The sequence below is a fragment of the Rousettus aegyptiacus genome, unplaced genomic scaffold, assembly GCF_014176215.1.
Source record: "Rousettus aegyptiacus isolate mRouAeg1 unplaced genomic scaffold, mRouAeg1.p scaffold_m13_p_8, whole genome shotgun sequence".
Lineage (NCBI taxonomy): Eukaryota > Metazoa > Chordata > Mammalia > Chiroptera > Pteropodidae > Rousettus > Rousettus aegyptiacus.
The window spans coordinates 78416084-78442515 of NW_023416311.1; the positions used below are offsets into that span (position 1 = coordinate 78416084).

The 26432-nt window shown below is 38.5% G+C and overlaps 1 protein-coding gene across 10 annotated transcripts in view; it reads left to right on the plus strand.

Moving 5' to 3' along the window:
* PDE4D (phosphodiesterase 4D) overlaps positions 1-26432 on the plus strand; it is a 1194235-nt gene that overhangs the window by 73777 nt on the left and 1094026 nt on the right. For 4 of the 10 annotated variants that reach the window (XM_036226231.1, XM_036226233.1, XM_036226229.1 and 1 more), the window contains exon 2: positions 5506-5604. The exons of 5 other annotated variants lie outside the window; for them this stretch is intronic. The gene's annotated coding sequence lies outside the window, so the exon portion shown is untranslated. Of the gene's footprint in view, positions 1-2960; positions 5605-26432 lie in introns of those variants that run through there. One more of the 10 variants, XM_036226232.1, reaches the window with a different exon arrangement.

Sequence of the window (26432 nt, forward strand, 5' to 3'; positions counted from 1 at the left end):
AGGGGTGGGCTGGCTCTGCTCTATCCCCGAGGATTGGAAAGGCAAGGGAGTCTTTGATGCTGGAGCTGGAAGACTTTTTCGCTCACATGTGTGGTGACTAGAATGGCTCCATGTTTGTGGCTCAGCTTCCTCATAGCCTGGTGGCCACACACTATGCCAGACATAGTACATGGAACTCGGGGGCGCATACATACACGTTTTCAGCAAAGGAGACAGAAGCTGAGTTGCTTTTCATGACAAGCCTCAGAAATGACATAACTTCATTCCATTGTCTTCTCCTGATTGCAGCAGCCATGAAATCTACTCAGATTCTAGTGGAGGCGAGCCTGCTTCTTAATGGGAAGAGTAAGAATTTTGGGAGTATATTTTAAGCTACTTCAAGAATGAAAGGACATGGAAGAGAGGTCCAAGGATTAGGTCCTTGTAATTGGGGATAGGAGATGGTCTATGGATCTGCTCTTGATCTGGGTTATGTTTATTGTGCAAGCACTCTGACCTTTAATTTTTTTTTCAAAGGTAGAGATTTTTTTGATGATCTTCTAAAAGAAAAGTTTCCTTCCTCAATTCTAATATGTTTAGGAGCTCAGTGCTAGATAGCAATTGCTTGAAATCCTTGGTAGTCATAATAAAATAGGTAGAGGTGCTCTTATGTATTATGTGATCCCTTTGTTACTGAGCAGCTGCTTGTCAGAACTTTTTCAAACATACACACGTCTTTTCCACCTCTAGTCCACGCTGCTCCTCCTCTCTTTCTAGTCCATCACCTCTCTTCCTCTGGCCTTTTGCATTCCTCATTCCCACCTCATTTCCAGTTCCAGTCCACATTTCATTAATCCACTGCTCTTGGTTCTTAGAGTGAAAAGGACTAATTATGCTGAGTTTATGGTACTTTTTTAACCAGCCACTGGGAAGCAGAGTGAAATTCCCAAACTCATTTTTATTATCATTTATTTCAACATAATTTACAAAAAATAGAAGGAATGGGTATTAGCTAATTGTACCATATAGACCTATTTTCTCAATAACACTTAGTATTTTTATTAACACAACTGATAGAAAGTAAATGAAATTAGTCTTTATTCAAAGGCATGATAATATAAAGCTGAGAGCACAAAGCAGCTGGGAATGAAGTAAAGAACTACAATATTTTTATTGCCATTTTGAGAGTTTTACATTAAGCTCTTATACAATAATCAAATATTGAAGTATGAGCATAAATTTTGCCTAGAATTTAAGAATGTGGCAGCTGTTCCGGGGGACACTTATAGAAGAATCATGAGTTTAAATGGAATTTGCTGAGGACTATGTATCAATTTATCTTCAGTATAAAGTATTAGAAATTCTAGACTCTACCCATTAATCACTATAAATATGGCATCTCGAACAGACGAGAGTTATGACTGAAAAGTAGCACATTGACAATTTTTACTTTAGATAGAGAAAATGATTGAAAGAGTTTGGGATAACACATTTGTTGTCTCCAGTCCCTCTTCTTTTTCCATTTAGTTTTGAAATTAATTTTCCACATTAAGAATCCTACACTTTAAATATTTAGACATGGCAATTTTAAGAAGAATATATGTAGACTCACATGTCTGACCCATTGCTGACAGGTATCAGGAATGGGGTAAATTTTTACAGAGGGATGCTTTCAAATTATTTGTCACTGCAGATATTAAATTTTATTTTGTCATTATTTTGATTTAGCAAAAAAAATTTCTCAATTATTTTTCTCAATAATGGTAATGGAACTTTCGTCATTTATTAATGATGAAACAGTACTTTAGGAAAGAAAACAAAAAGGGCAAGATGATTTATTGTGTAGAGAGCCACCCAAAGCCCATCTGTTGGAAAGAATAAGGAGTCTCAATGGGTGTAGTTGATGCAGTGAGAAGGGGGTAGGATGTGATGAAAAGTGCTAGAGCTTTAGAGCCTAACTGCTTTTTGAATCCATGTTCTGCTACTTGCTCCCTTGTGCTCTTGGGCAAGATACTTAACCTCAATAATCTATGATTTATAAATTAGGAATAATAAATCACTATCTAGTAAGGTTAAAATATAATAAGTTCTACAAAAGTCTGAGCAAAGTGTCTGCCTCACACTCAGCATATGTTTCTTACCAAATGGATACAGGCCCTATGATATAATTAATAAACAATACTGTAAGCATTTGAGAATCTTAGAACAATAAGTGATTTGCTGTCTTTTGTTTTCTTAGTATGTGTAATGAGACTCCTGGCTAGCTTTGAGCTGGATATAGTGGCAGCCATTATGTGAAATGGTTTTAGGGATTCTGGGTAGGGCTAAGTGGCCTCATTTTCCTCATAGTGCCTCAAATCCCACCTTGTATTTATTCCCCCGAGTTTTAAAGACATTTTCAAAATTCCAAGTTCTCTATTATAATGCAAATATTCCTGGTAGTTAGGAAGTAAGGACAGTTATGAGGATGAGGAGAAACAGATTAAGCCAGAGGTTAAAACTCTATTCTCTGCTTCTTTAGGGAAAACTGAAAAATCAGGTAACATATTTTTGCTTGGCTATAACTGGCTGATGAGGATTCTAGTCCCTACATCTACTTTTGTCACCTTTTACACATTTTTGTTGTTTTCTTAAAACCCTTGAAATCTTATCTTAGTTTATTAGGGATGAGAGCTGAGAGATGTCAGCTAAGTTTAGTTGAAACGGAGTGGATTGTGTATCAGGAGACTTCTATAATTGTGCCATTGTATGACCTGGGGTCAGTGGCTTCATCTTTGAACTCCAATTTCCTCCTCTGTAGAAAGATGGCCTAAAGATTTCTAAGTCCCATCCCTTTCTCTGGTTCCTGATGGAGGGTGGTCTGGGTCCTACCTGAAAGGAGTTCAAGATTAGAGAAAGAAAGAGCATTACAGGAAAACTTATCTCTTTCCAAATGGCTCAAGCCCTCTTGGTGGTAGTGCTTCTGGAGAGTTAAGGATCTATTAAAATCTGCATTGTCAGGTTACTGAGCCCTCACTCTGTCCTCCGTGAATCAATTTTTCTACCATTAATTTCTCTAGAATTGTATAGTCTAATATAATGGCCATCAGCTACATGTGGCTATTTACATTAATTAAAATTAAATACAATTAAAAATTCAAGTTTTCAACCCCACAACTCCATTTCAAGTGCTCAGTAACCACATGTGGCTAGTGGCTGCTATACTTGACAGAGAAAACATAGAACATTTCTGTCATCACAGAAAGTTCTATTGGATATTGCTGCTCTAAAAACTGTATGCCTCTGAAATTGCATTTAGTGGCTTGGTAGTCACTGGAGCAGAGGTAATGCAATCCCAGAGGAAGTCTTCAAATTTTAATTATTCAAGTTAACAAACCCATTGTTCCAAGCAAAGAATGGTTGCTCAACATTACATTCTCATGGTGCTTAGCCAGGCAGTCAACATGGTTTTACTGAACACCACCCCTGCACTGTGTACTACTAAATGAGGAAGGAATGTGGCCCTGTCTCCAGATAAATAAATATATAGAGAGACAAAAAAGAATTAGATGACTGGGGGGTGTTGGCACACAAATGATAGCTTGGTCAGACTGCGGAAACCAGAAAATCTAGATTTTTTTTTTTCTTTTTTTGCATCCAAGGAAAATTGCAGACAGTTTTAATAAAATGATCAGAGTAAAATTATATGCTATTTATATAATAACATTGACATTGCAAACCAAAGTGCATTGAGTTCCAAACTAAGCAGAAGTTTTGTAAGATGGTTTGTCCTGTCCAGATTAAAAAGATAAAGCATTTACTATCTACCAAGCACTGTGCTAACTTCTTCACATGCTTTTTCTTGAGTCTCCTGACACTCCCTCAACAGGTCAGCTGTGCACCTGTGGGGAGAGAGCACCAGGAAGGGGACAAAGGCACAGGCTCTGCAGGAGGCTGGGCCTTGTTTGAATCTCAGCTCTGGCTACCTTCTAACTTCAGGACTTCAGGCATTTATGTAACTTCTCTTAGCTCTACTTTGCCCACCTGTACAGTAGGATATAATATCTACTTCACATGATTTTTGTGAGAACTGAGCCAGATAAGGCAAATAAGGGCTTAGTGCGATACCTGACACTTAGAATGTAAAAATGTGGGAAGGAGTCATTTTTTCAGTTCCCATAGTAATATCTCTGGAATATATTGAACACTCAGCAGATGCTTTTCAATAGATAGGTGGCTGGAGACGGAGGTCACATTTTCCTTCATCCGTAGAACATTTCCTGGGAGTGTAGCTGGTCATCTAAATGGAACGATTTGGGGGAGGATAAAAGCCTCTTATTCAACCCCAAATATCTTTCCATTGGTCCTGGTTTCTGTTTTGAAATTTAAGCATTGCTCATTCCATTCAGCTAAAAGTCCCTTTTACAAGTGAATATTACTTAGAGCAGGAATACAGTAAACCATTGTGTGCTGTGGTTCTGGTCCAGCTGCCGAGTATCTCATCAAAGGCAGAGAGCGCTGTGTGGTGGAAGCAGCTCTGGCCCAGGAGCCACAGAGTCTGGCCTCCTGACCTGGCTCTGATGTTACCTGGTACCTGGCACGACTTCCCTGAATCCCTGGGGCCATTGTTTTTCTATTAATTCAATGAGAATTAGAGTGAAGATCCTGTAAATGGTTTGATTTGTGATTCCATAAGTGGAACGTTAAGCAGGTAAATTTTTGAGGTGAGGCATGAGGTGTAGTCTGGTTTGATAGGCCTCAGAAGATAACTCTGAAGAGCTTACAGAAGAACAGAGAATGTTTACCAAATCTAGTCATAGGGTACCTGATGATGAGAGCACAGGGGACATACTATGAGTGTAAGTGGGGATCAACCATGACAGCTTTAAGACTGTGTTATAGCTTTGTCTGAAGCCAACCTGATTTATAAATATCAATTGGAGTTTTACTGGTTGTTAAGTATCAATAAAACATCATCACACCTGTAGGCCCAGAGTAAAGCCAGTTTACTGCTCTAAATATGATCTTCAATGCTGGGTACCCTTATCTAGCCATGGCTTGTGCATGCTGTAGAAAATTTCTCTAGGCCATCCAGGTGTGACTATGAACTCAGTGGTATCACCATGGATTCCAAGGAACTCATGGGCCTGGAGAGACCACCTGGGCCCATGGCAATTATGAATAATGCAGCTCTGTGGCTGTCAGTGTTCCAGGGAATGGGAATGGGCCAACAATTATTGAGCAACTTCCACACACACACACACACACACACACACACACACTATCATGTAAATCTCACAGCACCTCCATGAGGTAGACATTACTGTCTTCATGACACAAGTGAGGAGACTGAGACTCAGGGAGGAAAGTAATAGAGCCGAGATTTCACTGTAAGATCTCTGAATGGCCAAATGCGTACTTTTTTCTCAAGTACATCACACATCTTCTAGGATGTTTTGCAAATTTTACTTGCTGTTATTGTTCAATGTTCTTTGACTATGGGCATTGCGGATGGAATTATTGTTCTCTCATTATTGCTATTTTCAGGTATTTCTAGTACAAAGAAACAATCACCACCATCATCATCACTCAGAGAGGCAGCATTTGAAGTCATTAGTTGTGTCTTTCAGCTGTTAGCGTCCCAATGTAAGTTTTTGTTCAATATTTTTCTTTTATACTCGGTCGATTAGGATTTATAGTTTTGTGTTTCTTCCCTACTTTGGTGTCGGGAGCCATTTTGAGACATGAGGGGAGCCAGTATGAGGCACTGACGAAGTCACGTAGCTGATAGCCATGAAGCAGCTGCTGAGACTGCTTAAACAATGGTTCCAGGAAGTAGGGTGTGCAGTTAAACATTACTGACCCTGAGGAAAAGATGTATAGGAACTTATGTAAATGCCAGCATTCCTATGGTATTGTACTCCGTGCTTTGCTATTGTGTTCAAAAAGATATATAAAGGCTATGCTAAATAAACTCGAGGCTGCAGCATTGACTGTATGCCCTCCCGAAAGTTCTTTCCTGTCTTCTTTTTTCTTAGGCTTCACCCCCCTCTTTCAGGTGCTGATCGACTTTAGCCAGCTGGCTCCAGCACTTTGGTAACTCATGTTTAGGTTTCATTGAGACTCATTTCTCGTGTTTTAAAAGGTTAACGAAAGAGCTGGAAGCTCTCCGGGTTTCTTATTTAGACGTTGCAGGAAGAGGACAGAGTGTATCAGTTTATTGAGCCAGATGTATCTGTTGAGGCAAATGCTGCAAATATGTTCTGGGAACCTAGTCAATGTTCCGTAATAAACGGTACATTAATCAAGGCTGGGCAAACTGGTGGGGTCTCTGCAGGGTTGGAGTTTCCTGGGAAGTTCCTGTTAAAACAGAGAATTAGCCAGTGCTCACGTTTCACATATGGATCCTTGAGATGGGGCTGGAGTCAGATGCTGCCGCGAGCCAGTGAATTGCCCTTGATGAGAACCAATGTCAAGTGATCACCTCTATCTGCATGTGATAATCAGGTGCAGAGTCTCTATCTGCCCAGTAGTCTTGCTGCGAAAAGGATGCAGGTTCTGTCCTCATCATGTGCCCGTTCCAGGAATGTGTATTGTTTAACAATTTGGAGATTTAACAATTGAGTAGTTTGAAGACAGATGCTCTTGAAACATTGTCCTTTGTACTATTTTATCATTATTTGTTCTTTGTGTCTTTGTGTCTTTAGATTTTTCATTATGAATTATATTAATATATTCAAGAGTTTATTTTATATAGTTTTAAGCCTAATAATAAAATAAACCCCTGTTGATCCACTGCTCATTTATGAAATGTAAGCTCTTCCCCTTTTGCATTCTCTTCCTCTGAACAACTTTTTGAAATTTGCATTTTTCTTGTTTTTGCTTTTCTTGACAGTTTTACTATGATCACTTGTTAAACAATTTTCCCTTATTAAGATATGGCTTTTGTGCAATAAAGCCCTGTGTACTCCATAGCAGTTTCCTTGTTTATAAAGACGGTTCTATTTTAAAGAAGTTTAGAAGACCTTCATCCCAAGTGCTCTGTTTTGATGTTGCCCGGATGCACAATTAAATGAAGAAATTTATGCATTAAGTAATCTTCACCCCTCTACTCTCGATACCGCATAGCCCTCATGTTTAGTTCTGTAAATTGGTATACTTTATGATAGGATGTTAGGACCAGAAATTTATGTTATTACCCACACCTGGGGTTTGATAATAATTTACATTATAGTGGGAAACTAAGGAAAAACTTTTGAACCATCATCTCATCCATTTCTGTTTTCCCATTCCACAATCTTCTGCAGTAAGATTCTGAGGTGGTGGTCACTGTGTAATGTAGTAATAAAACATATATGAGTCTGGCCATCCCTGTGATTTTCCAGATCTAAAGGTAGCATAAGCTTCACATGCTGATAGAGGTCTGGGGCAGCTCCTAATATGACTTGATGCTATGACAGTTGTTCTGATTTAGGTAGTACAAATATGTCTTTTTATATAACATATCCATTAAGAAACGTCAAGGCAAGCTATTGAAAAAGTATCAGGAGTCTGATAGAATCATTGTGAAATTTCAGCACCAGACTTAGAATGTGGGTGGGAACAAAGAAAAGACAGACCCACAGTCAAAATCACACCACAGAACTAGCCTTGTGGGCCATTACCGCTGCCCCTGCTGAACACGACACAGTGACTTGCCTACCCACTGCTGGTGTTGGCCTTGGGTTCTGCTGCTTGGTGCTGCTGATGATGTTGGCCTGGCAACCACTGTCATCACAGTCACCAGAATAAAGTCTCTCTGTTCTCTGAGTCACTGGTTTGAAGCCCCAGGGTAGGCGTGTCTCATTGCTCATGGCTAGCTCATGATCTATGTCATAGTTGCCAGAGGGGCTGAGAAAGCAAGAGTCTGTCAATTTTGACTGCTATAATAAAAGTGGCTTTGTTTCTCATGAAGACCCATATGGTGGGAAATTTACCAAATATAAAAAGGGTTCAGATGTTGGAAGACCACAATTTGTTCATACATAATCAGCTCATTTTAACCAAAGGCATTCTTTTAAACCTTTAATTTTTCTTCTAACTGATATCTTTTTTCCTTTTAAATCACTTATTAATATTCTATATTTCAAGTAGGAGAAGAGATAAAGAGATAACATTCGAAACTCTTTTACTTTATAGCTTTCTTGAGGCTTCCGTAAACAGTACCAAGAGGTAACATTGTACTGACTCCCACCCTCATCCCTCGACCTCTCATACCCCCACTCCAAGAACCTGGAAACGGAGGAGCAGTACCACTTTTTGAGAGTGCAGCTATTAAATAGCCCTGGAATGGGTCAGATGGAAGGAAATAAGAAGTAATTATTTAAATGAGCTTTAAATAGGCTTAAACCGGCCTTTTCTCCCTTATTTGTATTAATAATCAAATTATGAAATTTTAAAGACCTGAGATTTCAATTTTTGGGTGTGTACCTCATTGTAATGTTGAGATAGATGCTTAAACACGTGGGAGGAGGGCTTAGTGAGTACACATAGGGTGCTGGAGTCAGACAGACCTGGTTCAAATACTTGCTTGGCTGTGTGACCTTGGACGTGTTCCTTCATTTTCTGAATCTATTCCTCATTTGAAAAAGGGCAGTGGTAATCTCTACTTCACAGGGTTGGCATGGGGCTTAAATAAATTCATATATGTAAAGTCCACAATAAGCATTTAATAAATAATAATAATTATTCTAATTCTTGATCTAGGAGAATAGAGGAAAAGATGGTTCTCTCGATATATAAAGGAGTTGCTTTTGGAGAAATGACTCCTCATCAGAAATGTTTGAATGGAGGCCAGTGTCTGGAATACCAGCGGTGTTATAGAAGGAATTCCTGCATTGGGAGTAGGTGTGGATTTTCAAGTTGACCCGCAGCAGCGAATTCTATGGGACAGTAACTCTCTTGACAACTTAGACAGGAGTTAGTCCCCTGAGCTGGGCCACTCCTGCTCTAGATGGTAAAACATTAGTCATTCAAGTAGTACCAACCAAAGTCATCACTTTGTGCTGATCAGGCCAAAGTGGAAACTGATCGATCCGCCCAGAAATTTACAGGCCCATAAATGTGGCAGTCACCTTCACGGCAGTGATTGCAACTCTGACCACTTTCCTTGACTTGATTTAGCCTTTATGTTGAGTAACCTCCTGGGTAATGGCACGATATCTCTAGCATTTGCAAAGCAGCTCACAAATAGTAGGCCTTCCCAGCTGGGCACTAGTAGCTGATTCTCTTGGTAACTGTGGACTGGGTTTCAGCTCTCATTTGCCCCCTGGATCTGGGTATCTTGTGCAGTAAAGAACTCTACATTGTGGCCCTGGCAGTGGTCATGAGTAGGCTGGGGAATGTGATTTCGGTAGGGCATTCAAATAACTCATGGAATAGACACCCTAACAGGGTAGAGGGATGCTGAGGCAGAGGGTGAGAGGGTCCAAAGAGAATTTTGGCTTCTTTGCTTTTCTGCCCCCCTCTTAATCTTAATACCCTATATTCACAGGTCACAGTATAGCTTGTGTATCATGCTTTGCGGACATGGAAGGAAGAAAAAGAAAAGGCAGTCTTTGCTCTTGAGATTGTAATGTAACTCACTGTACTGTAACTCAGCAATTCCATTCCCCCATCCTTTATGCCTCACTACTTATCTCATTTACTTCTAGTTCCTCCTCTAAATTGAGAAAGCAGAGGCAAAACCAGACACTGTGATAATGGAATTTTATGTTGTGATCTTTGATTACATTTTCCTTTCAAGCCTCAATATTTCACTTTCTGAATAATAATGTAGGAAAAATCCTTAATTTGAAAATGTTGCAGATGGCCTTTTATCATGAGCTATGGACTGTCAAAATAAATAGACCTAATTATGAACCATTGTTGTGGAATGGGCCATCTTAAATAATAGAAGTCAAGTTTCCAAAAATTAAAAAAAAAAGACCTTACATTTTAAAAGTACCTCAGAATAATCAGCTGTCTGTGGTTGATTGGTTTTCAACAAGTTATTTCAGCAGATGGAGGCAGTCAGCTTTCTACTGGTACAGTTATTCTCATAACTGAGGTGGGGATTCGCCTCAACCTCAGATCACTTTTTTGCTTGAATAGCATTTGGTTTACAAGAATCCTCCTGAACACGTGCATTGAGGTGGAGCAGTAGGAAAGGGCTTGGATTAGAGAAAGTCTGGGTTCTTGTGGGTGGCTTTAGGAGTGTTAATGTAACCTTAAACAAGATTGGGTTTTGGAACTGCCCTCAAGTTAAAGATGCGAGAGAGTAGATATTTCTCTGCAAGAATTCTTTGCTTTGATGAATTGGTTTTTGCTTTCAATGAAAAGTTTGTCTCAAAGCAGTGCGTAGAAAAACCCAGATCAGTAGATGATCATGGGCTCTGCCAAAGTAATGCTGCTGTTCCATCCCCAAAGAAAGGTCTTAAACATGTGTAAATAGGTAAGACAAGTTAGAAATTTTGTAATTTTATAGCAGGTGACTGGAAGTATTTACTTCATGTGGGCTTAGTGGTTACCTGAGTTTGCCAAAGAAAATTTAGGGGACCATAGATCTGAATTGATGTAAGTAAGATAGAATAAAAATCTAGATAATGAAATTTACCTTTTGTTGATTTGAGTTCAAGTTAGCTCTTAACAAGAGGTTATATTAGTTGAAAATACATAAGGATTAGGAAAACAAGAGGTTATATTAGTTGAAAATACATAAGGATTAGGAAATTTAAGTAAATATGTAGGTAATTGAAACAATCTGTCCTGGGAAATATGTATAAATTTTCTTTTCAACATGTGAAATCTGTCCTGGGAAATATGTATAAATTTTCTTTTCAACATGTGAAATCTCCAAAGAGTTCAAAGTTCTTTATAAGAAAAATAATTCCCAAATAAATTTTAAAATAAATTAACAGTAAACATTATCATTCCCCACACACAATGCCACAATAATTTAAAATACATTGTTCACTCTTCTTTCTATTTATTTTTGAAACCAGTTCACTAAACAATCTTGTGATAGGAAAAATTGGCATTAATGACAAAGTACACACACACATACACACACACACACACACACACATATACACACTCTAACACATTCTTTGTAAGTCTCTGTGTGTGTGTGCATGTGTGTGTGCTTTGGAGCATTCATATTAAAAATATGGGAAATACCATATTTGACAAAGGTGGATTTTGCTGAAAATTTTTGGGAAACACAGATCTGAATTAGTGTAAATAAGATGAATAAAAGTCCAGATGACTGAAATGTATTTCAGCTTTGCTGAATAAAATTCTGTCTCTTAAACTGCAATAATAAGAGGTTATATTAGTTGAAAATACACATGGACTTAGAAAATTAGGCAAATCTGTAGATAAAACCTCTCAGGGGAACATTTAATGAATTCCCTTTTCAACATGTGGATTAGTTTCCTTATAGAGTTAAATTAATATTTTACTGTGAAATAATTATTTCTACACTAGAATCTATGGTAAGTTGGTAAAGAAAAATGTAGTGACAATTCATTACTGCAAGAATTCATTATGTGCCTGACCATCTCAATGTTTAATGAGTGCCCAAAGTGGAAACAATTTAAAATGCTGCCGTGCAGTATTAGGTTTGGGTGAATCCAGAGATATTTGCTGTGAGATTGGCAAAGTGATTATTGTGGAATTAATTGTTGAATTGAAATTTTTTGATGCCAGGAAATAGTCACATTTGTCAAGTTCTCTTTCCTTTTATATTCTAAATTCAAGAGTATTTTAAGGAAAATTTAATAAAACATATCTTTTTCTTTTAACTTCTTGATACAATTAGCAGCATTTTCTAATTGCAGTGGCCTATTCATAGGGTCTTTTTTTTTAAACTTTCCAATTTGGAGGGGAAGATAAATGGAACCAATTCCCCTAGTTATTGAGCACAGATGTACAATGCTCAAAGCTGACAAAAGACTTTCGCTCCTCTTGGCAAAATCAGACGGTATGAAATCATCAAGGGCCCAGCTCCCGCTGTCTTCTTATTAAGTTGTTCCAATTTGTGAAGCATCCATCCTGTGGAAGATTCAATTGGTTGTGGCTTGAGCCCCACAAAAGTAGGTTCTGGAGTCAGACTGGTAGGAATGTAAAGTGGTACAACCACTATGTAAACAGTATGGAGGTTCCTCAAAACACTGAGAATTGAATTATCATATGATCCAGCAATTCTTCTTCTGAGTATTTACCCCCGAAACCTGAAAATATTTATCTGCAAAGATATATGCACCCCAACGTTCATAGCAGCATTATTCACGGTGGTCAGGGCATGAAAGCAACCAATGTGTCCCACAAAAATGATTGGATAAAGAAGATGTGGAAAATTTATATAATGGAATATTACTCAGACATAAGAAAAGATGAAATACTGCCATTTGGGGCAACATGGATGGATCTTGAGATCCATCATGCTAGTTAAACAAGTCAGACAGAAAACATCGAAAACCATATGATTTCATTCATATGTAGGGCATAAAACTGAAAGCAATAAACAAACATGCCAAACAAATAAAGACTCATGGATACAGACAGTGGATTAGTGGTTACCAGAGGGAAGGGGAATAGGGGGATGTAAAGGGGTCGAATAAATATTTAGTGGTAGAAGGAAATCTATCTTTGGGTGGTGAACACACAATGCACGTGGCATATTGTTGAATCGTACACTTGAAACTTATTTGATTTTATTAATCTATGTCACCTCAATAATTGTAATAACAAAGTAGGTCCCGGGATTTGTATAAACCTTTGATTTATTGGAACACATCTGATGGTATGACATATACTGACCCCTGTGATATAAGCTCTGCTTCAGTCAAGGCCAGTGAGAGTCCAGGAGGTGCACAATCAGATCTTTGGCCCCTAAAAACATTTCTTAGCCTCTATGAAATCCTTCCCTGGATCCATAAAAGCAATATTTACAACTATCTTAGGTAAAGTACCCAGTTAAACACTGGGTACCCAATTATAGATCTTCACTCCTTTTACTTGACAAAGTTCAAAATCTTCCCTGTAGGACCCTTCTTAGGGGAACTTTAGGGAGAAATATTTGGTCATGAGAGTGGTGGTTGGGAATGTAAATTGGAGGCTGTTGTTCCTCATTTAAAGAAGTTGCTTTAAAGAGAATTTTAGTGACTTTCCAAACTCCGGGCAAAGGCCAGTTTCTGCTTGATGTTGGAAACCTTGAGGTGGGGTTAATAAGAAACTGACAAATAAAGATAGATAGAGATTTATAACTATGTAACAGCAGCATGGACAAATTCCTAATCTATATCTCTAATTAACTAACTAATTAATCATTAACATATTAGCTCATGTGTTAATTTAATAAATATTCATTAATTTAAGAGCTTCACTTACCAGGCAACATTATGGGCACTAGAGTTACAAAAATGAATGAGACACATTTTTTCCATTTAAAGAGTCTAGCAGGAAATATAGTATACAAATTACCACAGTGATTTCTTCTCAGATCAAATAAAGGTGAAGGTTATCTGCTTCCCAATGTTATTTTTGAAGAAAACTGAATAAAACTTTAAATAAGAAAACTCAAATTTATGTTCACTATTGGTTTTTCTGCACAAAAGTGCCATCAAAAATGGGGTAACAAAAATGCTGTACTCAGATTGTGGATGACATTGTTAATTTTAGTTCTGATTTGGTCAAACTATGCAAGAGTTTATTTATGCCATTTCTTTTAAGGAACAAAACAACCAAAACCACCATCAGTACAAACTCAGATAACCTTGGTGCTGGAGATCTTTATCATAATGATTTCTTATATTATATGGAGTTTGATGCTTATAGAACTTTTGTAAACATTACCACATTTAATCTTTGTAGTATCTTTGTCAGTAAATTTTGTTGTTTCCATTTTTCTGTTGGGGGGAAAAAACCGTGGCCTCAGTGATTATGACTGAATTGGTCATCCCGGGTTATAAGAGCAACAGTTTCAGAGAGGGTCTTGAATAAATGTTTTCTGCCTCTAAGTGTGGATCTGGATAGGAAACATAACAGCTATTAAATAAACGGAAGGGACTTACCACTTTTTAGATCCTTCTAGAGGATGATGTAGTGGGAAGATCATGGCCCCACAAACGGTTCCACATCCTTATCCCCAGGACCTGTGAATATGTTAGGTTATAGGACAAAGAAAAATTAAGATTGCAGGTAGATATAAGGTTGCTAATCAGATAACTTTAAAATAGGGTGATTATTTTGGATTATCACATGGATGCAATGTAATCCTTAAAAAGCAAGGAAGGAAGGATGTGGTTCCATAGTGTAGGAGTTAGCATGTCTGCTTTATATGCAGAAGGTCCTGAGTTCATGCCCCAGTGGAGCCACAGTCTGTGGTCTATGGACCACCCTGAATAAGCTTGATGTCTGATCTCAGAAGCTAAGCAGGGTCGGGCCTGGTTAATATTTGAATGGAAGACCACCTAGGAAGACCAGGTGCTATAGGCATAAATAATAATAAGTAATTTTTTTAAAAAGGAAGGCAGAAATCGTCAGAGGGAGATGTGCCTAAGGAAGAATAGTCAGAGAGACCTTTGCTGGCTTTGAGAATGGAGGAAGAGGCCACAAGGTAAGGAATGCGGATGACCTCTAGAAGATGGTAAAAGCAAGGGAACAAATCTTCCCTTAAAACCTCCAGAAAGGGACAGAGTCCTGCCAACTCAATATTTTAGCCCATGGAGATGAATGTTTGACTTCTGACAAACATAACTGTAAAATAATAAACTTTTGTTGTTTTATGCCACTAAGTTTGTGGTAATTTGTTACAGCAGGAGCAGGGAACTAATACAGATGGGGTAGCTCTTAGAGCCAGATTGACAGCTCTCAACCTTCTGAGCAGCAACCCTATGTTAGCATTGTGAGGGGACAGTTACGGTTGGATCAGTAGTTCACTTAATTATTTATTAATATTTATTGATAAATATGTCTTAAACATTATCTTGATGTCAGGTATAATTCTAGGCCCTACAGGAAACAAGAAATAAAAAGTCCTGCATTTATGAAGCTATCATTGTAGAAAGGGAGATAGGCAATAAGATAAATAGTAAAACATATCACATGCTAGACAGTGATAAGGAAATTTTATGGAAAAAAAGGATGATAGGAAGTGGGAAGTGTTGTGTGTGTGTGTGTGTGTGTGTGTGTGTGTGTGTGTGTGTGTAGCGGTTTGTAAATTTTAGTTGGAGCTCCCAGGGCAGGTTCACTGAGAAGGTGATACGTAAATAAAGACCCGATGATTTACGTCAGAAAAACGGAGACAAGCAAGCCACGCGGCTTCCGGGGGAAGATTGTCCAAAGCAAAGAGAATGCAAAAGCATTGAGGACAGAAGGTTCCTGGTCTGCGGATGGGTGAGAGAGGGTGAGTAGGTGAGAATGTAGGTGAAACTTCCAGGGTGCCTTGTTGATGTTCTGAATAGTGGCTTATAGCCCTTAGGTCTGGAGTTGGAACCCTTTCTTGTCAACTGGTGCTTTTTTGTTTTTTTTTGGTCACTTCTGCTGCAGAGAAAAGCAGACCATTTCCAAAGGCCTGCCTGAGGGAGCCCGAGGCAGATATGATCAGAGAACTTTTCAGTGCCAGTAATCCAATTTTATGGATCAGTCATTTGAATTAATAAAAAGAATGGGAAAAGTGATGCAAATAATGTAAGTACTGGTTGGCATTTCCCTAGAAATTTGAATAAATTTTACTTTTCAAATAGCAGTGTGGTTGGTTAGTGACTGGAAACAGGCAGAATGGGGAATGCTCTAAAGCCCACCAGCAGTTAACCCATGCGACAGAGTGATGCTGCAAAAGGTCAGTCTCTTTCTCTCTCTTCACATTGCTCACATCTACTACAAATCTCTCTGAGTAACTTTCACCTTTCTGTCTTCAGGCAGAAACCACAGATCATACCCCCTAAAGCTATTGTCTAGCCTTTCTTTAAATGAGCAGGCTGAGATGTGGTTCCATAGTGTAGCAGTTAGCACATCTGCTTTACACGCATAATATTCTGGATTTGTGGCCCAGTGGAGCCACGGTCCATGGTCTATGGCCGTGCCACGCTGAACAAACCCGATATCTGATCTTGGAAGCTAAACAGGGTAAGGCCTGGTTAGTACTTGGATGGGAGACCACCTAGGAAGACCAAGTACTGTAGGCATAAATAATAATAAATAATAAATGGTAATAATAATTAATAATAAAATAAGCAGTGCCTCGTGTGATCCTCACAGTGGAGAGAGTTTCCTGAGTGTTGAGAAGGAGCTGAGAAGGACACAGGTGTGACGAAGGGGAACAGGCCAATTGACAGTAGTAGCTTGGATTAACTACAAACTTCCTCTGGGAAGTGGTAAGTGTAAGAAATGTTAGAGCTAGGTCTCTCACACAGCAAAGATCTATGAGAGAGAGGGAGAGGGAGACAAGGAAAGGAAAATAATGGGAATGGAAATGGATAGTAATAAATCAAACTACAGGAAGAGAAAAGATGACTCTAGAGGTATGTGGTGGTTTTAAAACATGGCGTCAAAATTTTTAGGTGCTTTTCCCATCAAGAAGTAGGGTCCGTGCTTACTCCCCTTGAATTCCCTTGTAACCGCTTGACCAAAAGAATGTGGCAGAAGTGGCACCGTATCAGTTTCTGGGTGCAGGTCTTAAGACACTGGTAGTTTCTATTTTCAGTTTTTTGAGATGCTCGCTCTTGGAACCCAGTCACTGTGCAATGAGAAAGCGAAATCCATCCCACAAAAAAGCCCATGCAGAGAGGAACAGACGGCCACCATGTATGAGAACCATCTTGAAAGTAGATTGTACAGTCCAAGTTGAATGATTCCAGCTGACATTACAAGGAGCAGACCTGAGCTGTGCCTGCTGAGGTCTTCCCAAATTGCAGATTTCTGAGAAGACCAAATGATCATTGTTATTTTAAGGCACTAACTTTTGAGGTATCTTGTTCTACATAGATAATTGCAACACAGTACATTTTGGGTGACAGAAAGAAGAAATTTCAGGTCTCATACATAATTGGGAATGCTTTGTTATTCCAAGTATATAGAATATAAATCATATGATTAAAATAATCCTCAACAATTTTGGAGTTATTGGTCTCTCTCCCTAGAAAAACATACACATATCGATCTTCTGAATACAGTTTTAGGAGTCTCAGGACCTCCTACATTCATCCATGAGCATAGAGACCCCAGGTTGAGAAACTCTGTGACAAGAATTTCTCTCCACTATTCGTTATAAAGATGTATTTGGTATAAGCTTATAAAACAATGAGGGAAAGGACACTGCAATTTATGTTCTTAGACTTATGTTTTATTCCAGCTCTTTCACAGACCTACTCTTTGATCATAGATAAAGCACAAAACCTCTATATCACAGTTTTTTGAATGGTAAAATGTGAATTAAAATCCTGTTCTTTCTTTTCTCAAGGAATGTTGAGATAAAAAAAGTTAATGTGCTTAGAAAAGTCATAACTTGCCCCTTAGAAGTACTCAGTGAATATTTGTTGAATTAATTGTTAGTTGTTGTTATCCATTGTTGATCGCTTGATTAGGTAGCCTGAACCTTTCAGGGCAAGGTTTTGCTCATAAAAAACTTTGGGACATGGACTTCAGGGAAAGAGTACCAAGGAGTGTAGGAATGGAAAGGTCCAGTGTCCCCCAACTCCTGTTCCGAACCTCTGTTATTTTTCACTCTCTGTTATCCTTAGTTTTGTAGTCAGTAGAGAGGAACTAGGAGAAATAGTAGCCTGTAAAAATTGGTATCAGTTTACACCAAAGCAGAACTCTGCTCACCAGCACAAGGAATTGGAAGCAATATATACAAAAATCTCACAAAATGTAAAAGCACAGACACCGGCTTCAGCATTGGCGTCAATGGGTAGAAAGTCTATTTACATTGGTTCTTACGAGGTCAGCAAAACATTTTGAATAGCAACTCCTTGGCTGCCTGCAGTGGGTCTGAAAATACGAAATACAACATAAACAGCAGACCTGACTTATGAGCAGGGCCTTGCAAGATTTCTTTTTTGTTTTCTGCTGTAACAGATTGCTTGTTACTGTGTTTGTTGATTTCTATCTTCTCAGACTAAAGAATCCCACTGTTGCTTAGGGCAAAATCTAAAACACAGGTGATGGAAGGCAACTCCCAGTGTTAAAACCTTCACAAGGAAAATCCACAGTGGTTGCTTGCTTTTCCGTTATTTAAGTAAAAGGATAAGGAAAGGCAGGGGAGTAAAAGCAGAAATCACATTCGCGTGGATTGAAGGCAATTTAGTTTCCATCAGACATGGTGACAGTGATCAATGAATTGCAAAATAGCAAACAGCAGTTGCCCAGCACAAACTGTCACAGGATCCCAGATCAAAGGTATCTACAGTATGTTTAGTTTTCACATCAATGTAAGTATAGTCAAGTTGGGCTGAACTAAACAGCCTTTAGAAATAAATAGTTCATCACCTCTTCCTACTTTTTATCCTCTAGTGTCTCAAAAACCTGCCCCAGAATCCGAATTCAATCCTTATTCATGTTTAGGTATATTTGCATGTGATTAAGTTTCTTATCATGAACCCAGAGAAAGTTGATGGGTAGGACTGCCACCCACCCTATGCTGCATCTGCACCTTCGACTTGTCAGCCAGAAAATAGATGCAGGTGACCCGAAGGGCCTGTAAAGCAGGTCTTAGGAGGGTCATTATATCACTTGTTTCTTCTTGCTAGGGTATTTAAATGGATTCAGCATGAAGGCAGGTCCGTGTTAGGCACACAAAAGAGCCTGAGTGTGAAAGGTTGAAATGTGGTCACAGAATATTTATTCTCAGGGGCCCCCTGTCAGGGTCTCTTACGCATCAGATTCCCTTTAAGAAAATCTGTGCCAATAAAGAGGCACATAGCTAAAGAAGCTGAGGAAGAGTGAACCCAATTGATGTATAGCCCCTATGTAACATCACTAATCAGCATTTTTTTTTTTTTTTTAGAAGAACATGCACTAAAGGGCCAATTGCTTCTCTCCTCCCTCCCAGCTTTTCCTTCTGGTCTAGGTTTTGTTTACCATAATAATTGGAGACATATTATTTGTTCTCTATGCTATATAGACTTTTCAGGAACTAGTTGGTGTTTTTCTAGTTTTTTTTTCACTTTGGGCTTGGTACTGGGGAAACCTAAATCAAGCACAATTCTTGCTTTTCAGGGGTTCGCGCTCTGGCAGGCCAGACTCACCACGTGGACAGGCAACTACTGTGCAGTTTGATAAGAGAGACAGATACAAGGCGGGGCAGTGGCACAGGTGCAAGTGCTCAACTTGGGTGCAAAGAATGGAGGGAAGGCGTGAGATTTTGCCATGGGGAGATCTGTGAGCTGTATCTTGTCAAACGGTAGGGGTATCCCGGGTAGATGGGAATTGGGTTGAGTGGTTGAGGTGGATGTTTCTAGATGGGAGAATAGTAAGTACAAAACACCGAGGCGGCAGTAGCATTATGTGTTCTGGGAACCATTGATAGGTCAGTGAGACTAGGGCATGTGAATGTTAAGACAGGAAGCCTGGGAAATGGCGAAAGAAAGAAGCAGGCACCAGAACATGGAATGTCTCGTAGGCTCTGCAGAAGCACTTGGATTTTATCTAAAGCCTCCAGGAGCCTTGGAAGGATTCTGTGGCAGGGGAAACCTAAATCAAGCGCTGCTTTCATATCGCCTCAGCAGTCATTGTTCCCATACAGGCCAACGACTATGAGTCTCAGTGACTGGAAGTTTGCAAGATGACAAGGCAGCAGACCCAAAGGGGGCAGGCCGGGAGTAATACCCTCGGGAGCAACCCTGAAACTCAATGGTGGATAAATGTCTCAGCGTCTTTGCTCCTGAGATGGTACAAATCTGCAGGATGTCCTATAGTCTCTCAGATGTCCCCAGTGAGATTGAACCCCAGTGGCTCACAGCAGTTATATGATCATTAACACATCAGTAGTAACTTCCTTCCCATCCCTGCCATTCTTACATACCCTCTACGTTGACTTCTTGGGATCACTTCACAAGTAACTATCTGCACTTAAATTCTTAGCTCAAAGTCTATCTTTGGTGGAACCTGACCTAAGATAGTTTTTTGGAGAGAGATGTGGTGGTGAAGGTGAACTCCAGATGGTTTTATAAAAATGGAAGTGAGAGGGGGAAGACTCAAGAGCAATTTTGGAAAGCACAATTCATAGAAATTACAACCTAGCTAGAGGGAAGGAGTCTCTGATAATTCAAGAACTGAGCCTGTTGATTGGAGGAATTCATTAAACAAGATGAGAAATACAGGATGGGGAGTAGGGTTTTTGGTGAAACATGAGGGATTTGGATTTGATTATGCCAAATTTGAGGTAGTGCCATGGACAGTGTGGAGCTTAGAGGAGAGAACTAGCTTGGAGACCCCAATTTGGAAGCATCAGCCCCTAAAAAGTGATGGAAGCTGTGGGTGTGAGTGTGGTCACTCAAGGAGAGTGTGGGATTGGGAAGAGAGTGAGAAGAACCCAGCGAGGACAGAGCTATGGGAGTCCCATCTTTTAACAAGCAAATTTATGAGAAGAAATCTGCTAAAGAGAAGGAGTAAAAGAAAGATCAGGCAAAGGCCAAGAGAATGATGTCACAGAAACCACAAGTGGAAAAGTGTCTGGAGAGGGAAGAAACAATGGAGAGCTTTTGTGAGGTAAAAGTTAACATTTACATTGGATTTGGAAACCGAGCAGTCGCTGGTATCTTTAGGAAGTTCACATTAATTTGGATCCATTGGAGAGGCAGGAGAGTATTTCCCCCCTTAAGAAATCTGGTTTCATTACCTGGAAAATTGGCTGAACAAGAATTGCCTAGAAGAGATATTGCCTTAATGAATAGATAAGATGAATTTCTAATTACAGATAAGCATGATTTCATTTAGCTTACTGAAGAATGCTGTCCTTTATTTAGATGATTTATGTGAAACTAAGTACTTACAAAGCTTCAAGTATGTTCTACTAATTGGGTAAAGATTTTCCTTCTAATCCAGTTTTTTTTTTTTAAGTTGATCCTACCTCCATTTTAATTATCACAGCTTTCAATTTTATGTTGCCAAAAGAGTAAGGTTTAATTGCAATAATTAGTGCCCCTTTGAACTTTGAATAACAATTCCACTTTCTATATCCTACTTCTTTACTTGCGGTTAAGAATTTAATCTCTAGAGTTAAGATTGCTTGACTATTATAGTGGTTCCTCCACTTACTAAGATCCCTGGGGGCAGTACTTTACTTTTCTGTGCCTCAGTTTCTTCATCTCTAAAATGGAGATAATAATGCAACCTCAGAGAATTCTTCTAGTACCAAATGAGTGAATTTATGTATGTACTTAAAAATGTCTGGCACAGAATAAGTGCTTAGTACCTTCTAGTATTAGAAATACTATTTGTTAGTATTTTTAAAAATTGTCATTATTAAAAATTAGAAGACAGCATGATGTAAAAGAATAATGATTGGACTAGAAAACAGAGTACTAGGGGTCTGTTAGCTTTGTTGGCTTATACACGTCCACTCATTTCTCTGAGCTCACTTTCTTCATCTGTAAAATGTGGAACGTGGAAGAGAAAATCTTTTCCAGCATTGGTTTTAATATTCTGGAAGCCTATCTTTTCTTGAGAGTAGCTGATTTACACAGCGGTTTTAGTTATAATATGTTTCTCCCTAAAAGAGAGCTAACTGGGAAGGAGAGGGAATCAGAAAATATTTCCACTAGGCAAATACTCTCTGGAAAGTACAATGAATATTTTGGTTTATTTTCACATTGGTTTCTTATATTAAGATGGCTTATCTTTTCTTTTTGAGTGTACTTATAATTGGAACATACCCAATTATTTATCTTTTTTTTTTTTTTTGCCTTTTTTTATATCTCTTAAAAAAATGAAAAGTTTTTCATGCATTCATTTCATTTGCTATTGTTATAATCTTTACAAAACAGCTTATTATTCTCATAGATTTTTTAACATGACACATATAAATAAAACGATAATGGTATAGTGTGGTGTCGTCTTGAGTATTAGTACGTTTTTAGATCTGAAATTTGGTTCCTGTTCTTATTCTGCAGTTATCCCCATGAACTCTCCCTCTGATGAGTTATTTTTCTTGTGCCCACATGGGGGAGCTTTTGAGACACTGGTTTGAAGGACTTTCAACAGCTGGAATCTAAGTTGAGGGAGCGGAATTCTCCATGGTAGGGAGTGTTAATAGGGCAAGACTGGCTGTAGAATTGACTTAATTTCCCCAGTGTTCACTGTCTAATATAAGACCCTAGAACCAATTAATAACTCTCTTTCAAAAGTAGTGATCTATGTGTATTCTCTAGCAAAAAAGTGTAAAACTAAAAAACAGGAAAATTTAAGGCAGATTCAATGTATTCTGTTTCAGTAAGAAGTACATGCGGTATAAACATGGTGGGCAGCCAGGCAGAAACTCTGACTTCCACAGCAACATTATTTACAGGAGGCTCTGAAATGGTCCCAAATCTATTTTACCATTGAAAAAGAAAAATGTAAAGCACAATGAAATGGAAAACAAATCATACCTGGAGGGAACAGAAGCAAAAGTGAAAGGCCTGGGTTAAGTCAGATGTTCTTGGCCTCTAGCTTTGTTTGCTGTTTGAGAAAGATGCAGAAAAATAGAAAGTGCTATCGTAAGTGAAATGAAACCTCTGTTTCACAGGCCCTTAACTGGCTTTCCTGGGGTCTTTATACTGAATCTCATTTCTGTGTAGTTAAAAACATAAATGAACATACAAAAATAGTCCTAGTGCAGCCCCATGGATACATGAAGGAGTATCATGAATGACTGGGGCTTCTCTCTGCTCCAGTTTATTTGGAATTATCAGTGGTTATTATAGTCATTTCCGAATGCTTTGCTCATGAAATAAGATTTTAAATGCACTCGAAAATAAAGATTCTATGAGAAAATCAATATTGTTGATTTTTAGTGCCATTTATATATCAACAAAAAATCTTTAGCACTATTTTTTTCTTGTGTAAAGTGTATGGTATAACTGGATTAATATAAATTTATATAAAATTAAACATACCATCCTTTATGATGAATTGGGAAATAGGTAAAAGTTGTCTCTCATCTTCACTGGATTTTTCTCCCTAGGCAGGCAAATTACAGTCTCTGCATTTTGTGCTCAACTTCTTGCTATTCCTTTTCTCTAATCTGTTCCTCATTACTCTCATTAATTCTTGTGGTTTCAACCATCAACTGTATTCTATTGTCTACTCCAGTTGTATATTTCCCACTGCACATTTCTACTTGGAAACAAAAGTTAAATTGAATAAGTTAACTACCAAACTTGCCTTCCTTTCTCCACTTACCTCGTCAGCCTTTTCTTTTACTTGTTACCTCAGTTTACCTGTTTCTCCTTACGTTCTCATTTCTATTTTTGAACCACCATTTTTGAGCCACCTGGGTTTAGAAATCTGGGGTCACTATTTACACTCTCCTATCTTATATTCTGTGCTGTGTCAGAAGTCCCCAAGACCACCCTAGGCTCAATGGTTTACTGAAAGGACTCATGGGACTCAGAATGTTGTTATACTCATGGTTATGGTTTATTGCAGTGAGAAGTACAAATTAAAATCAGAATAAAAGAAAGACACATAGGTGCATTTAATTCTCTGAGCAGTAATGTGTGAAAATACATGCAAAGTGCTGCCAACCAGGGAAGCCCATCTGAGCCTTGGTGTCTAGGGTTTTTATTGCGGGGTGGGGGTCAGTCATATAGGCATGCAGTCCCAGCATGACTTATTTTACTTACTCAGACTCCAGATCCCTAGGGGACACAGACATTCACAATAAATCACACTGTTAGCATAACTGTCTGACCAAACTGATACTTAATGGCCCAAGGCATATGATAGTTTTTACCAGGCAGAGTATTCTAAGGGCTCACAGTCCATCTTCTAGAACTGAAGACAGGTCTTTGCTGAGAATGTGCTGGCTTTGAACAACCCAGGTTTTCTGAGTTAACCATACATACATATATAATCACTAAGTTGTATTAGTTGTTGTGAAAAAGTAGGTAGGAGCACATACCATGATGTGAAACAGATATGTGTTTCTGGCTCTATGAGGATTAAATGAGATATGGGTAACATATGCTGGGCACATCAATAGCAAATAAATATTAGATAATTTTCTTTTTGGTAATTATGATCATTGTTTTCTCTGTCCTTTCCTATCTTGTCTGTCTAGTCTAAGACCTTATTGCTTTCACCTTTATAGTGCATTAGCTTTTCATGTCAGCGAGGATGCTATGCTTCCTAACAAACCATCCTCATATTTGAGTAGCTTACAAAAACAAAGGAGTATTTCTTGATCCTGGTACTTATTTATTATGAGTTGGCTGAAGCTGTCCTTCAATTACTGTCATTCTGAGACTCAGACTGAAGGAATAGCCACACTCTGGGCTATTAAAGCAAAGATAAAAGAATATATGATAAAATCATACAATGGCTCTTAAAGTTTTGTTTGGGAGTGGTACATATTTTATCTATTCCAGTTTTATTATATGAAGAAAATCACATAGCCAAGCCTGAGATTAATGGATAAGGGATATATAATATTTCTGTGGTGGGCAGTGGTGAATATTTGGACAATAATATAATCTACCAACTTCCTATCTAACAATAGGCTTTCTCTAGCCTATTGACTGTCACCAAGTCTATATATTTAAGCTCAGTGTTGGTAAATTATTTTTCTTCTCTGAAATTGCTGTAATTCATGATCTTCGATTGACGAATCATCCAAGCCTTCTTTTAAGCTCAGTCACCCATGACTCTGCTGTACTCCAGTGAAACCAGAATATCCACCAGCACTAGGCATATTTTACCTTAGCAATTTCTACACCATTATGCATGACATTCATTCACTGGGAATGGGAACCCTTTTAGAAGAAACCAGCCATTGTACTTACCTTTAATTTCTCCACAGAGCCTGAATGCCTTACCCATAGTCATGCCTGAAACATGTGATGAATGAATAGAGAATAAATGCTAACCCAGTGTTAATCAATTACCATGAGACACCAGGTAAACGTGGTGTGAAGTGGCTGAAATCCAACCCATGATTTGCTCACAAGTCAGGTCCTACGATGGAATGTGGATGAAGTTTGTCTTTTTCTAACTCACACAAAAGCACTGAATTGTATAGCAATGGCCTTTCTTCCAGAGTCTTTGTATATTAAAATACCTCTTATGTAGGACCTTTGTGTCCCCCAAAGGACCATACATATGGAACTCATCACAGCAGAGGGAGAAAAATGTTTTGGCTCTGTTTTTTTGAAATTTTCAACTTCTAGGCCATTAAGTTCTTTACCTACACATTATCCTTTGAAAGTCTGTGACTCAAGATATCTTTATGAGATTGGATCCTCTTGCTGCTTTGGGATTCATGAGAGGGACCTATGGACTTTGCTGTTTTTGCCCACTCAAGTATTAGTTATCTCAGGGGCAGCATCCCCTTTGCTGGAGAAAATAACCCTTGAGGCCAAAAATACCAGACTGAGAATGAAGGTGAAGAAAAGCAACTGGATCAGTTATGCTTGGTAAAAAGATGTAAAGCTGTGTTTCATAAAAATGTTCCTAAAAATAAAAACCAAACTCTGGCAATGCAATAGATAGCCAAAAAGACTTCTTACACGCTGGTTTTTCTTCAGATTATATAAATCTTTCGCCTTTTACAAAAAGACTTCTTTTGGTTAAGTGATTTTGAAAGTTTTCCCCTGCTTGCAATTTTAAAAACTCCTCCAGAAGTAATCTGTTCCAAATTCAATACTAAAGAGGAACAATAGTTAGGGGTGGAAAATTACTTTGATTGCCCAAGGCAGGGTCTAACTGTGAATGTGGGACCTTCGTCTTGCCTGGAAAGTGCTTTAGTGCTGTAAGTAAATTCTCAGTCAGGCTCAGAATAATAGCTTTAAAGCAGATAAAACCACTATACATGTTGGTTTCCTTTTTTTTTTTTTTAAACAATATTTTACTTATACTTGTATTTCGTGTCAAGGGGGTTAGGTTCTTAGACTGCTAAGGTAATAAAACAAGCAAAGAAAAATCAGTGTTAAGGTATTAACTGGAGCACTAATGAGATGCCGAACAGCAAGATAAAGATGATTAGAGTATACCGAATGAAAGTAAATTGAGTAAGTAAACCTTTAGATTTTTATGTTCAGAATACTGGTATTGGAAGTAGAATGTGCAGCTAATTGGTCTGTAGTTGTACGGAGAGACCTGACTTTGAATTATAGAGAGAACGAAGTTTAATCAACCCAACACACGTCCCCTTCACTAGTGGGAAAATGCAAGGACATTTGAATTGTCATGAAATATTCTTATCATTCTAATGAAATACCAATGTGTTTGTGGCATTTGGGGATCACTGTCATTAC